This window comes from Oryx dammah, unplaced genomic scaffold (assembly GCF_014754425.2).
Source record: "Oryx dammah isolate SB20612 unplaced genomic scaffold, SCBI_Odam_1.1 HiC_scaffold_16, whole genome shotgun sequence".
Taxonomy (NCBI): domain Eukaryota; kingdom Metazoa; phylum Chordata; class Mammalia; order Artiodactyla; family Bovidae; genus Oryx; species Oryx dammah.
Genome location: NW_024070200.1, coordinates 7,591,386 through 7,606,426, shown reverse-complemented (window position 1 = coordinate 7,606,426; position 15,041 = coordinate 7,591,386). Strand labels below are relative to the sequence as shown.

Genomic DNA, 15,041 nt, shown 5'->3' with positions numbered 1-15,041 from the left:
TGATACAGAATACTACCTGTATTTTTATGAATGATTTCAGATATCTAGTTTTTTTGTGTGTGTGTGGCATTCATTTTCAGTTTTTGATCTGGATATGAAGTATCTTTATTGCATGAATGGAAGAGTTTTTCATTATTATGTATGCTCTGGATCAAATTATATGTAATAATAATTATCTGTTTCTTAAAGTTGCAAAAAGCTAGCAAAATTACTTGTCCTATGGGTGTTTTGGGGAGCTAATTTTGTTGGAAATTATTTTCTTATGTTTTCCCTGTTGCTGTAGGATTTCTGAAGTTTTCTAATTCTTCCTGGGTTAGTTTTTGTTATTTTCAGTTTTCCAGGAAGTCATCTATCTCATTATATTTTCAACTATCTTTGTAAAGTTACACATAGAAAGATACACATTCTATATTTTGATAATTTTAAATTCTCATCTGGGACTGTATCTGATTTTGTGTGTCCAGTTTTGCATATTTTTTTGTTTCTTAATCTGCATTTGATAGTGACCTATTTTATTTTGTTCCTAATTAGAAGCTCTTTTGATTTTAGTTAGTGCTATTATTTTAGTATATAATTAATTGATATCTGATATTATTGCATTTATTCCTTAGCTTCTTTTGTCCTCAGGTTTGTTTTGCTTTTCTTGAGGTGGCTTATTATTTTTAAATCACATACTTTATTTGGTATGGCATTTTAATTTTGAATTTTCAATTTTTCTTACTGAAATGTTTTGAAATTAACTCTGTGTTTAGTGTTTAAAACAGTGATCTACACTCAAAGCACTCTTTTTCCTGAATCATAGTTTCTCTATCATAGTGTCATCTATCAATAAGTAATTCCTTATTTTGATGTCACTTCCAGTGTACCTTCAGATCATAATTTCCAGGATGACGTAGAAAGTGCTGTACCTTCTTGTGTAGCTGAGTGTCATGTCTTTGCTTCATGCATGATCCCTTTGCTGGATATAAAAATTCTTGACTTATTTCATTTTTTTCTCAAAGTTCATTAGACTCCATTTCACTTACCTCTTAACAGGAACAATTTGGAGAGATTGGTGGCATTTTAATTTTTTTTTGCAGGTAACCTCTACCATCAACACCTCAGATTTGTAGGAAAAAATTTCCTGGAGTTTAAAAATCCTCTAAGATGGACTTTCTTCAGAGAATGGTTGTTTGGAATAATGTGAGCCCTTCTGACAGTGGGATGGGGAACTAAGCTATTTCTAGCTTTGAAGATTTCTGTGTATATTTGGTTAGCCTTGGAGTTCTGTTGACCCCGATTATGTTCTCTGAAATGCCAGATTTTAGCAAAGTGGGTCTTTGTTCTGTATCTTCCACAACTTCATCTTCCCTTACATAATTTATATTTCTTAGTCATCTTTCTCTAAATCAAGGGTCAGCAAATTTTTCTGTAAAAGACTAACTCAGGCTAAAGGGCTGAGTATTTTTAGTTTTCTGGGGTGTACACTTTGGAGCAACTACTCAGGCTTTACTTTCAAGTACTAAAATCCATCATAGAAAATGCATAAATGAGGGAAAATACGTGTGTTTCAATAAAACTTTATTTACAAAAAGAAGCAACAGGCGTCATTCTAACTACAGGTAGATCTAGGTTAGAATAAGTCATTTCACCTCTCAGAGATCCAGCCTTCTCAAATATAAAAGTTAGGATAACATTATCTACACTGGAAATACTGTAAAGATTTAATAAAATATTATGTGTGAAAGGACTCAAACAGAGATGCTCATTAAATATTCAGTATTGCCATGTCTCTTGTCATATGCTAGTATCTACAGAAAGGGGATATTTTGTTCATTTCTCTTTCTCTCTTTTAAATCTATAGAAGTTGTGGTATATATAAGGGTCACTTATTACATGAAGCACCATTTGTTCATTTGTTGGGATCATTTGTTTAGATGAAAATATTCACAAATCTGTGTTAGATTAAACTACATAAAGTTACTGATATTTGATATTTGGATCACTAACAATGACTATGTAAAACAACTCTAACAGCAAGAAATCATGTTTATTTGTTTATATAGATTGCTTTATTAAGTGACATGCTTCACTTAAAAATCCAGAATTCAGGGTTATGCTAGACTTAGACTGTCCTATATATAAGTAACATGCATAAAAATTTGCTTTTGGAGTTGAGAAAAGGGTTTATTTGTTACACAGCTACAGATAACTAATACAAAGTATCTAGGGAAACAAAAATGACCCCTATGTGCTGATGTTGAGGTTTGGAGAGCCTTGTAGGGAGGCAGCCAGGATATGGCATGGCTTTGAAACTTTCCTGTTGGCAGAGACTGCTGGCAGCTGAAAAGTGGGGATCTCACTGAGGAGATATTTCCAGGGCCTGGATTTCGAGATCTGACATCTAAAGTAAACAAGTGCTGATCAATACTGACCTACGCGGGGTCCTCCATGTTCACTCCCCTCTGGGATACACAGCTCCAGAGGAGAGCAGAAGATCATAGAATCTCCTGGTGGAGCATAATTGTCTCAAGTCAGGCTAATTCCCTGTCTTCTTGATAACTTTCCTGGTTTGTCCTGTGTTCCCTGAGTTGTCTGCCTCACCTGGCTATGAAAGTAAAAGTTGCTCAGTCGTGTCTGACTCTTTGCGACCCCATGGACTATGCAGTCCCTGGAATTCTCCAGGCCAGCATACCGGAGTGGGTAGCCATTCCCTTCTCCAGGGGATCTTCCTATTCCAGGGATTGAACCGTGGTCTCCTGCATTGCAGGCAGATTCTTTACCAGCTGCGCCACCGGGGAAGCCCAGGAGACGCACCTGATTCCATAGAAACGCTTTTTACCGTTTTTGTTGGCCATCCTATGCTAAACTTGTTTCTCAACTGGAAAGTGGCCTCAGGGGCACAGTGGAGAGGGGGGCCTGGGTGTGACCTGTCTGGTGTCTGACGCCAGCCCTTGTACTTACATGCTGAGCCGTCTTAGAGAATCAGCTTTATCATGTAAACCCCAGAATCCTTAGCTGGAAAAGGGGGGGTGACAGCACATACTTCCTAGGGTGATTTTGAAAATTAAATCAAACAAAGGGCTTTTATCGCCAGAGCCGGGGATGTGGCCATGGTGTGGTATCGGCAGCAAGGTAGCTGTTGCAAGGATGCTGTTATTTTTATGGCTGTTCTCCATGTAGGGTCCAGGCCAGGTGCAGGTAAGTTCACTCCATTCCATCTCCTCTTGCTGATAAACTGCACTCGGAGGCCCCCAGCTTGGAGCTTTCCAATCCAGGAACAGACTCGGGGGGTCGTCAGACAGGAGGACCCACTGGGAGGCCTCGCTGTGTGACAGAGCCAGAGGAGTGCCCGGGCTGATACCAGTGCCTGGGGATGGTTCCAGCCGGGAGCCAGGTGGGGCTGCCCTCCTCCCAGTGGGCGCTCAGTGCCGGAGGCTCAGCCCGGCTGCAGAGGAGGGGTTGCTGCCTGCTGTTGTTGTCACCACATACCCACCCGAGAGAAAAGCAGGGTGCTTCCTCCTCGGACTCTTCAGAAGGCAAGTTTCACCTTCAAGAAGGGTGTGAAGCAGAGGAAGGCGGAAAGACAGCGAAAAGAGAAAAGCATGGTGTTTACATATTTGAAAACTGCACATGCTTTTTGTTAAGAGATAAATGCCAGGGGTGAATTCTCTTGGCTTCTCCAGGAAGCTATGTGCCCACCCCCCTCCTCCAACCACTGACCCAGGGGCCTGCACTCCCCAACCTGGTGTTTGGTAAAGAAGAGATGGGCAGCAAGAATATTTACACCTGACCTGAAGGGTTTATAAGACACAGTGCTTGGGTGAAGGGCAGGTGGTCTCTCAACCATCATATTCCAGGGGAAATAAATCAGAGATCCTGAAACCATCTTTAAAGGAGAGTCGCATGCCTCCCCTCTCTGCAGGTGAATTTCTTAAAATCTGGGGAGTGTTGATGGGTGCCACCGTGGTGCCACTGCAAGACATCCCTGTTCCTCTCATGCAACGATTATTGCGGTACCAAACACCCAGTTGGGGAAGTCAGACTCTGGCCCTGGAGAATAGTTGGTGATTGCCTATAGCATCCTGTTCCACTACACTGGCATCCTAACCAGGCAGCTTTAGTTTTAGCATAAAATCCATATTCCAGACCATTATGGAGCAGAGAGGCAACTCCGGTGCTGCCGTGGCAAGCATCAGACAGCATTAGAATGAATTAAGGAGATTAAAGATTCTCAGAGCTGTTAGAGTCCTTCTCCATCCCTCTGTTTCCTCCAAGGAGTTGTTTTAAAGGCGTGGGGCAAATTGGAAAAAAAAAAAGAGAGAGAGAGAGTGGAAAACATGCACACCGATCATGCCAGCCTTGCTCTAGAACTACTGAAGTCTGATTCCTTACCACGCATGGATTTAATTGGGGGAGAGCTCTCTTAAAGACACCCAGGGGCAGGTGCGCAGACAAGGGTGGACTCTTCACATTGTGGTCGCTTGGAAGGTGGGAACACACCTCGAGAGCCGTCTCCATCTCTCGGTGGCTCGAAAATCCTCCTCCAGTCCAGCGTGGTGACAAGACCCTGAGGAGGGCGTCAGATGTGTGTGCTCTGGTGTTTGGAATTTAAGTAAAATCTGTAATTTTCCCCCTGCATTTCCTCAGAGAAATTAGCTATTCTATTCACTGCATAAATTTTCAGGTTTTGCTAGCACGACACTCAGGGTGTTGAATTTTTTATGACAAAAATGCTGTAATAATTGTTGAACAGATGTAAGTGTTGGAGACTCGGCGCGGGCAGACCTCACGAAACCTCGATTAGCAATTTAACCCTGTCGTCGCTTCTGTCCGCCCGCCCCAGGGCGGGAGGGTGGGGGAGACAGGAGTCGCAGTTTCGAATTGGTTCATTGGGATGTGCACAAAGGCAAAGACAGAATTGTCTGGAGAGAAGGGGAGGTACTTTAATGAGCTCTGTGCCCAGCCAGGGAGGGAAGAACCCGGGTGCATTCTAACCCCCCAAATTACCAAGTTTTCTAGCTGGGTGATTAAGAAGGTCATTGACATGGAGGGACCCTTGCAATTGACAAAGCGGCTTCGGAGTGGACGAAAGGCCCAACAAAGCGTCATTTCTCAGGGAGAAGGGAAGTGACAGTCCCCACCCTCTTCCTTCTGGGCTCTGCCTGGCACAGACCAGCCGGCCTCCCCCCATTTACACCTCAAAGCAGTCACCCAGGGATCTCCTGCTTTTGCAAACTGCCTGCACGGAAGGCAGCCATGGGGGACTTGCCGAGGAGGACTTTGTCCAGCAGGTGATGAAAGCATGCAAATGCTCCTGAATCAAAAGGTAAATCAAAAGAAAATGGCAGCCTGCAAGATGAGGTGGTGGTGACGGCCCGTCAGCCGCCTCGCCACCCGACAGGCCTGGTGGCAGTGAGGAGGCTGCCAGGAAAACCGCCTGAGGAGGCTGCCACCGAGACAGCTGTCACGGCGAGGAGAGCCTGCTTCCGTCGCTTGTGGCGGGGCCTGATGGAGCAGGAAGTGGTACCACACGTGCCACTTAAGAGAGTAATAATTCCAATAAAGCAGGAGGTTGTTCGGGGGAGAGGCAGGGAGAGAGGCGGCCAGAGAGAGAAAGAAGAATGTCTTTCACAATATTTGGTAGAGGGAGAATGAAATGAATGGGGTATCCTGAAATGAGTGTGTGTGTGTGCAAGCGTGGGAAGACACGGGCATCTTTACAGTGAGGGTTCAGCTCTCGTTAAGGGGCTTAGGACATCCGGGGGAACTTCCTGGAGGAGGAGACCCAGGGTTGTTGGTTCTGCCTTTCCAGAAGAGGAGGAGGGGCTGCCAGGCAGCAGTGGTCACGGGTCTTGAAATTGAGGTCTCCTTTCTGCCTTTCCTGGGAACTGGCTTTTGGTTTCTGGCCAAGATCGGGTTACTCAAGACACCCACTGCACCCTCTAAGGGAAGGTAGCTCAGCAGAGATGGAGGAGGTAGAGGCAGGTGGACGCGGGGTCAGGGGAAGCTCATGTTTACTTCCTTTGCTGTATCTGCCCCTGTGACATATGTGGAGAGGTGGAGAATGTCATATAGGGCCCAGGATTCTCCCAAACATTCAGATCCCAAGCACCAAAAATAATCTGGGGACCTTTTCATGGGTAACTTTAAACTAAAACTGATATTCAACCGGGACAGCAAGAATGTCCAACTGAATCACTCTGATGTGTTTTTTCCCTCCCACCAGGTTTATTAAACATAACAAAGTTCTATATGCAAGGCGACATGAATCTGCTGCTTCCAAGCATGGTGTTTCCTTAACTAGTATTTTGATAAGTCAATCCATAGAACAAGCAGCTTACTCTAAAATTAATAGAAAAGTGCCCAATGTGTATGAGAACGAATGGTCTAATTACTGGAGCTCTAATAGTTCTATAAGATAATTAACACAAGGTGCGGTTGAGTCCCTGTGACAGGCTGCTGGAGAGCTGATACGAGATGTCCAGAGGTCATTTTGTGCCCTGCTACCGTGATGTCATTGTATTTCTGGATCATAATGTTTCCATTATCTGATTCTAGGCATACCACAGGAATATCACTGGGGTCCCAGGTTGGTTTAGATGCTTGCTGGGCTAGAACAGATACCCCCATCTAACAGGCTTCCTCAGCGGCCCAGCTTGAGTCCCTGTGAATCTGTGCGCAGGACTCCAGCCATAGATGGATTCTCTTTGTGTCCTCCAAGTGCTGCTCTTCGTTCACTGCCTCCCTCCGGCTGTGTGTCGCCTCCTTCTTTGATTCTGGTCTTGGGTACCGCTAGGTCGGTCACGTGACTCGAGCAGCCTGATGTGTTTCTTTAAATATCAAATTGTTCCAAAAACTGCTTCTGACTTTGAAAAAGGCACCTCCTGTTTGCCCTTGTGCTCTAAGCCAATGTTTGGTCTACCCGTTGGAAATCCCATTCCAAAACGTGTGTTAAAGAGAAACTTTGTTTTTCAAGGCCTGAGATAATCAACTTTTGTCTAGAAAGTGACTGGGCTTCCCATCTGGTGCAGTGTTTAAAGAATCTGCCTGTCAGTGCAGGAGACACAGCAGACGTGGGTTTGATCCCTGGGTCGGGAAGATTCCCTGGAGTAGGATATGGCAACCGACTGCAGTATTCTTGCCTGAAAAATTCCATGGACAGAAGACCTTGGAGGGCTACAGTCCATGGGGTCACAGAGAGTCAGACACAGCTCAGCAGGCATGTGCACAGGAAGTGATTACACATAGACTCTTAGCCATAAATGTATGCAATTGGCTAAAAAAAACCCACCCACAACAAGAATATATGGGTTGGAGGTGAGAGAACTTTGCACTTGATCTGTGTTTCCTCCATCTCTACCGTGAACTCCACTTATAGGCAGAGCATCTACTGGTTTTGTAGCCTGGGGACAGTTCTGGTGGCTCCACTGTTATCTTATTTCTGCATGTCTCTCCATTCTGGATTTGTTGAAACTGCTCATAGTTGTAACCCTGTGATGAGTCCTTCCAGGCAGAGAAAAATGGAGCGTGGCCCAACCTGGTGGGCGTGGGCAGGATGCCCTTGGGGGAGCATCTGGCTGAGTCCAAGTAAGGCCTTCATCAGTGGGTGTGGGACCCTTAGCGTCTCCAAGACTTAATTTTACTGTCTATAAAATGTGATGTTCACCCTCTCCACAGCAGTTTAGCCAGGACTGAAAAAACAGGGCAAGCTCACACTGCAGGAGGCTTGGTGGTAAGTGCTTCATAAATACCTGTATTGAATGTCACAAAACAAGTAGGTGCTAGCAATCGAGCCCACGGTATGGGTTCCATTTAGAATTTATTGCACACTTAATTTAAGTGTAATTATATACCTCAAGTCCTAAATTATATACAATGGGACTCTGCCATTCACTTCTAATATCATCTCACTGAGAGTTGCTATCTACGGGAGTTATCTTTGTTTTGGTCTCATCGAAACGTTTTTCCCTTTTTCATCCGTGAGCAGCTGATCCTCTTCACTGTTGCACCTTTGTTTTACTTTTTATAGACTGTACATCAGGCTGTACTTCAATAGCTATTTTGTCTTGCATAAGTTCCTTATTACTAACAGCAGAATATCTTCAATCTATTGATGCAGTTATTCAATTCAGAGTTTAAATCCTTTGCTCCTCAAATATCTATAAAGAAGATTGTTTTCTTCCAATTCCCTCTGTCTTGATTCATGAACCTCATTTCTAAGTTGCCATTATTTTAATTCATTCCTATAGTCAACCACTGCATGTGCTTGGTTAGGTCCAGAATAATATTAATAAATCCAACACTTGAGTTGATGCCATAGGCCAGGCATCGGATCAGGCTTTATATGTAAGTTTGGTTCGTGACATCTCTGAGACAGATGCCATTTTCTCTTCATCATCCTGCCTCTTCTTTCTTCTTGGCCCCCAAAAGCATATTTTGCAAAGGCATCAAATTATGCAGCTTAAGACTCATTTTTCCAGATTACCTTGCTGCTGGAGTGGCCTTGTAACAAGATTCTACTCAAGGAGGTGCAAGAAGTCTACCAGGAGTTTCTGAGAAATTTTTGCTCTCTTGATAAGAGAGGATTGACCTGGATAGGGCAGCCCTGTCCCTTCTTTCTGCTTTGAACATGGTCATGATGCTGGAAGATCCATACCTATCTCACAGCCATTAAATGATGAATCAGTAGATCAAGGGTGGCCAGGTGGAAATAGAGAAAGCCTCTGGCATTGTGTGGTGTGGTTCAGCTGCTGCTTCAGCCTGGGGCTTCCTGCTCCAAGTCCTTTTATATGAGAAAAATAAAACCCTCTTTGCTTAAGTTTAAGTTAGCATTTCCACTAATTGCATCTGAAAGTATGCCAATCTGATTTCACGTTAAGATTTTTAAGGTGAGGGAAAGCAAAGCTTAGAGAGTAAACCAAAGCTTTGAATCAGCACCGAGGAGCTTAGATAAGTGTCAGTTTCCCTGTGCTTCTGCCTGGCTATAGGGCTGATGGACTTGGCTTCCCTGTAGCAGACAAAGGATGGGCACCACTCCCTGACATTTCTCCTATCAGGAGCCCCCTTTCCTTGCACCGATTGGGTTCTGGGACTACTTTGATGACAAGTATTTGGCAAAGTGATGCTCAGGACTTCACGTCTGGCAGTAGCCACTTCCTGCCTCTTAAAAGTCTGAGCCATGTAAGAAAGCTGACTTTTCTGTGATCACTCTGTTGGTGAGGCCACAAGTGAGCATTCCAGTCAATAGTCCCACTACTCCACCCAGGTAGTGAGTAAGATGTGTGAATGAAATCACTTTAGGTACTCTGGACAGGTCCTCTCCACCAGCTCAGTACTGTTAGGCGATCTCTGTCAACACCATTGGAGCAGAAAAATCACCTAGCTGAGCCCTACCCAACTTCTTGACCACAACATCATCAAGTATGATTGGTGTTTTAACCCGTGGAATTTGGAGATAGTTTGTTAAGCAGACATAGATATTGATCAGTTGTCATGAATAATTTGTTATAATTACAAAGTGCCAGGAGCTTTTTAGAGTTGTCTTCTCCACGCTTCAATTTGTCTGAGTTGCTTTTGAATATCTCTGCAAAAGATGGCTACTGCTCTTTACATTTTATTGATCTAAACCTAGACTCCTCATTCATAACCTTTGTTTTGGTGCCAACTGCCTCTGGAAAGAACTCAGTGTCTGGCTCTTTGGTTGCAAGAGGAGCATTCAGATGTCTGTTTTTAACAATGTGGCAGACTGAAACAAAGCACATTGCCTTCCTGGTCAAACACATAGAAATCTTGGGGAAATGTAGTGATATTTAAAAATATATACATGAATTCCAAAGGAAAAGAGTACCTGTGTATTTGAAATGAGAGTTCGGTTTAATGATAATGGTCCTGTAGTGTCCTCAGGAGTATTTATCACAGGTCTTTGGGTCTAGTGATTTTCTGGCCTGCACTGGGACAGGAGATGTAGCTTTGAGTCTGTATGTGGTGGGAGACCAGTTGACTACTACTATAAAACATATGCATTCAAAAGATCTGATAGACCAAGAGAAGCAGCAAGAGAGCTTGCCTTCTACTTGGGCCTGTGGGTAGCAAAAAAAAAAAAAAAAAAGAAATAGGTTTTTATGAGAAATTGAAGCTGCAACCTGTATGCAGCATAGGAGTAGGGTCCAAGTGAACATATGACTGCTGATGTAGGAATCCTGTGCCCAGAAACCTAGGTATGAATCTGGGGTCCCAATGAAAGCAAATGTAAAAAGTTCTCTAGGAACACACTCTGAAACTTGGGCTCATGGAATTCCTATAGATTTAAAAAGACAGCAAAACCAAACCAAATCTATGCTGAAGATAAACTCAATAAAAAAATTACAAAATTCCATCAGGAAAGAAGACACTGGAAAAGAAAGTAAGCAGATACATCAAACTGGAGGATGAACACCTCAAGAAGTAGGAATCCTAGCACATTCTGAAAAGGACAATAAAATAAGTATATTGATTTTTAAAGTAATTTAAATAAGGGGAGGAGATAAAGAATGGGACACAAAGAATTAAAACACAGAAGAAAAAATATTAACTTTAAGATTGATCCGAGCTAAAATCAATCCCTGTATAGAAAGGTCCATGGGTACTGTTAGTTTTTCAGAATTTGACTATTAAAACCCTCTTCTGATAGTTACAAACTAGAATTTTATTCTGTATCCTTGTGAAGCACAGACTTCTGGACAAAGGGAGAAAATTCTCCATTGTCAGGAGTGAACACCTCTTAGTGTTTTTCAACAGTCATAAGTTTGTCCAAGCTCATGACCCTAAGAAGGGGAACCTTCAGCTTGGACTCAGTACTGGCCATTGGAGAATCCTTAAGGCAGAGACCTCGTGCAAAACAGCCAGTCCTGCCATTGGGAATAGCTCTGTTTTAGACTTTTTGTTCACTGCTGATCTCTGATTTGACTTATGAGTCCAGGTGTCAATGTAACTCTTAAAAAAAACAGGCAAACAAACCAAAAGATTCCAAGTCATAGCACCTCATTCTTATTTGTCCACACCCTTCCTCCCAAAACACTCCATGTCCCGCCTTGGGAGGCATGGGACTCGGATTTGACCACCTTTGATTTCTTAGATATTGTGGGAGCAGGGGTTAACTTTTACCCTGAAGAAAATGGTGGCAATGTGAACAGACCTGAGGGATAAATGAAGTTATGACATAGCTTCACAGTGGATTTTGTATTGGGAGGTTCAATCCCATTTTCAGTAGGTACAGTCTTTGCTCCAGGGTGGAGCAAAGATTGACCTTCTCCACTGCTTGCTTCTTCACTAATCTCAGAGCAAGAATCCAGGTGAAACAGTTACCAATGAAAGACTTGAAGAAGGAAAGAGGCCTGCTTCTCAGGCCACTGCTTCTCAGCTTCAGCTACACATCAGCTTTAAACTAGCTGCATTCAGACCAAAGAAATGAAAATCCTTGAGGGTGTGTGTGTTTGGGGGGGGGTGCTGGTCACTCAGTCAGGTCCGACTCTCTGTGACCCCATGGACTGCAGCCCGGCAGGCTCCTCTGTCCATGGAATTCTCCAGGCAAGAATACTGGAGTGGGTTGCCATTTCCTTCTCCAATGCGAATTTTAGCAGTAGCAGTTTAGTTGCTAAGTCGTGTCCGGCTCTGGTGACCCCACAGGCTGTAGCCTGCCAGGTTATTCTGTCCATGGGATTCTCCAGGCAAGAGTCCTGGAGTGGGTTGCCATTTCCTTCTCCAATCCTTGAGGGCAGACTCAGATTAAGGGTGCTAGAGAGAATGCAATGCTTGCTCACACTTACTAAAATTTTGCTTATGAAAAAATTATATGCTGCTTATCTGCAAATCAAATGAAACCAGGCAGCCTGTTTTTTAATCTAACCGTGGTAACCCTAACCCAGACATTGTTATTGTTCAGTTGCTTAGTCGTGTCTTACTCTCTTTGACCCCATAGACTGCAGCACGCCAGGCTTCCCTGTCCTTCTCCCTCTCCTGGAGCTTGCTCAAACTCATGTCCATTGAGTCAGTGATGCCATCCAACCATCTCATCCTCTGTTGTCCCTTCTCCTGCCTTCAGTCTTTCCAGCATCAGGGTCATTAGTGCTTTTTGAAAATTCCCCAGGGTTATCAGTGTGTGGCCAAGTGATTCTCAAGCTTTCAAATATTTAAGAATTACCTGGAAAGATCATTAAAGATTATTAAAACAGCAATTCCTTGGCTACCTAGGCTGGTAATAAAAAATATACTTTGCTTTTTGTCCTTGCTCTTATTACTTTGCAAATTGTGCTACTGCCTTCAAATGTTGCTTATGACTGGGCTATTTGAGAAACACGGGGGAAAAAAACCATTGAAGAACACTGACAGGGTGATGTCCGAAGATATCTTGGGGTATGTGCGTGTGTGTGTATGTGAGTGGTGTGCATGCAAATTTAGATGTTCTTAATAATCTCCAAACAAAAATTTACTGTCAATTTCTGTGTTAAGCATTTACCTCCTGAAGATCTATAGAATTTTTCCTGGTGGAGGGTAAAGAAAGTGTTGGAAGGCCCTTAGGTGATCATGAACTGATCAATAGATGTCCTGTGTGGCCTGGAGAGAGCACGGAAGCACCAAATCATTGTGCCACGGAGTGGGCTAAATCAGGGGTCAGCAAACAATGCCCCCTCGCCTGGTTTTGTAAATAGGTGTGCTGGAAGACAGCCATGCTTTTAAGAATGGCTGTATTGTCTACAGTGACAGAGCTGAAGAGTTGCAACAGAGATCATGTGGGCTGCAGCGCCCTGGGTGTTTACTCTCTGGATCTTTTTAGAAGTTTTGCCAAACCCTGACTAGACTAGACAGACAGCAGGCCCCCAAGGGGAAAGAGAGGTCTCTGCTGCTCGCAGCCTGTTTATCCGCTTCCTGCTGTGCCCACCAGCCTCTGTTCCTTCCACGTGGCTTCTTTCCACCTCTGCTTAGTCATGGTTTCTGCTTCCTTGAAATCTGTGATGCAGAAAGTCTCCATGAGTGGTCTCTTCAAGCTCGCCCCATATCATGGACTTCCGGTTTCAGGTACCACCACCGTCATCTCTTTCGTCCTCCTTTCAGACTTTGGGGATGAGTAGAGTTCATCTCTTCTTGTTAAGTCACCACAGATGTCTTTGTTCAGCCTCTGGATTTCTTAGGTCAAGTGGTCAGTCTAACAGATTGATAGGTCTAGCATGGACTTAATGCCAACATCAGTGATCAGTATCAATTCTCGTTCTTGTCAAAATATCCTTTACCATGGCTTTAGCTCCATTAACTGGCATGGCCAAGATTTCTAAGCATCATCATTCCTATTGTACTGGGGAAGAAACTGAGATCATCTGAGGTTAAATATCTAACCCAGGGTGGAACACTTTGCTAGTAAGCAGTGAAGCCCAGTCCCTGGGTGCTGATCTTGAGTCTCCCTAAATACTGCTTCTGTGCTTTTTATACTTGTCCTCATTGACTTAACAGAGTCCCTGGGACTGAACCTGATCAGATGAGGAGGAACTGGCCACCCTAGAAGGACAGAGGGTAGGGGAACAGACCAGGTAAGGAAATCCACTTGACCTAAAGGCACAGGGGTGGGTGGGCAGGAGCTGGTGTAGAGTGGGTTTGGTCAAATTGGTGAGAGCCGGGAAGCATGGTGGGCCAGATTGACTGGCAACCCTGTGGATGGTTTCAGAATCCCAAGGCTGAGCATGGGCAGCATTTGCTGGAACCCTCAGTCCATAGTCACCATCCATTTGCAACTTTTAGATGGAGGTAGAAAGAAGAAAAGGAGGCTTTATGGTTGTGGAGGATACACCCTTGGTCATAGATGAGCTTAGCTTACATACTGTAGCTTACTTACATAGATGAGCTGGGCTTACAGGTACTGAATGAACTTGTACACAGCCGGCCTTTAAACTTGTTATTCCATCCAGGGAAACAGTTTGCAAAAGAAGGTTTTTGCACAGGGTCTGAAGCTCAGAAGAGATTTGCTGATGTAACAATTATTTGCACTATTTATATTCAAATGCTCTTTAAAAAAAAAATACAGCTTCCAAATTTACCGATGGTAACTGTGTGCAAATCAGGAAACTTATCTCCTTTTTATAGGCTAAAATCAAATTACACTTTACATTTTTCTCACTTGCAGAATATTAGATTGCAGTGTCTAAATGACTTGTGTTTATGAAAAAGGTGAATTTTAAGAACAGATTTTAAAACTGCATAAGCAGTTTAACGGGTGTTTTTAGACACGGAAATGATCTGCTGTTAGGTGTTTATATTAAACTGGTACTCACATCATTGCATCTGGTAGAGCTGAGCCCTGAAAATCGCCACGACTGGGGCTTTTCTTTATTACCCTGTGGACAACAGGGCTGTTGAATAAAGTTCCGAAAAAAAGAAAGTTGGTGGATGTTCCTGTGTTGTCACCATCAGAGTGGATCAACGTGTTTTCTGACCTGTTATCTGGGATCTGATTGAGTTCTCAATATCATGCATTTCACAGACTCTGTCCCCATTTAAGCACACCCGTTTCTAGTTGTCACATGGCTTTCAGTGATCTTAATGAGCTGTTAACAAGCTGTCAATTACATATGCAAATGAGGGAGGCCGCCATTGGGAGGTGGCTGTATCTGGAGTTAAAGAGTGCTACCTTGGAATGTTATGAAATCAATCATTCTTGCTTTAATAGCTGTCTTTACCCATGTGTCTCTTGTCATGTCTGGGTCTTTTTTCATTATAATACCTACCACATGAGAAAAGCCCTCTGGGAATTATGAAGGTGCTTAGAAAGGAGCTTCCCTCGATCTTTTCTAACTTTCAGCTTGGCTTACACATTGCCTTCGAAGCAGGCTTACTTCTCCATTTCTGCCTTTCCAGGCACATGACACCCTGCTATGGAGCGGGCGTCATTGCCATCCCTGTGCTGATGTGTTGGGCCGTCTGCCCATCTCTTCCCTCTAGCCCTGGGGCACTCTTCAGGACCCTTTGCTCATGTTCTCTGCAGGAAAGGTCTTCACCCTCTCCATCACTTGGTGAACTCCTAGGCACAGGCATGC

At 43.8% G+C, this 15,041-nt stretch overlaps 1 pseudogene; it reads right to left on the bottom strand.

Annotated features, from left to right (window-relative positions):
* Window positions 1–6,393: 6,393 nt before the first annotated feature.
* Window positions 6,394–15,041, bottom strand: part of LOC120875687 — a 40,854-nt pseudogene continuing 32,206 nt past the window's right edge.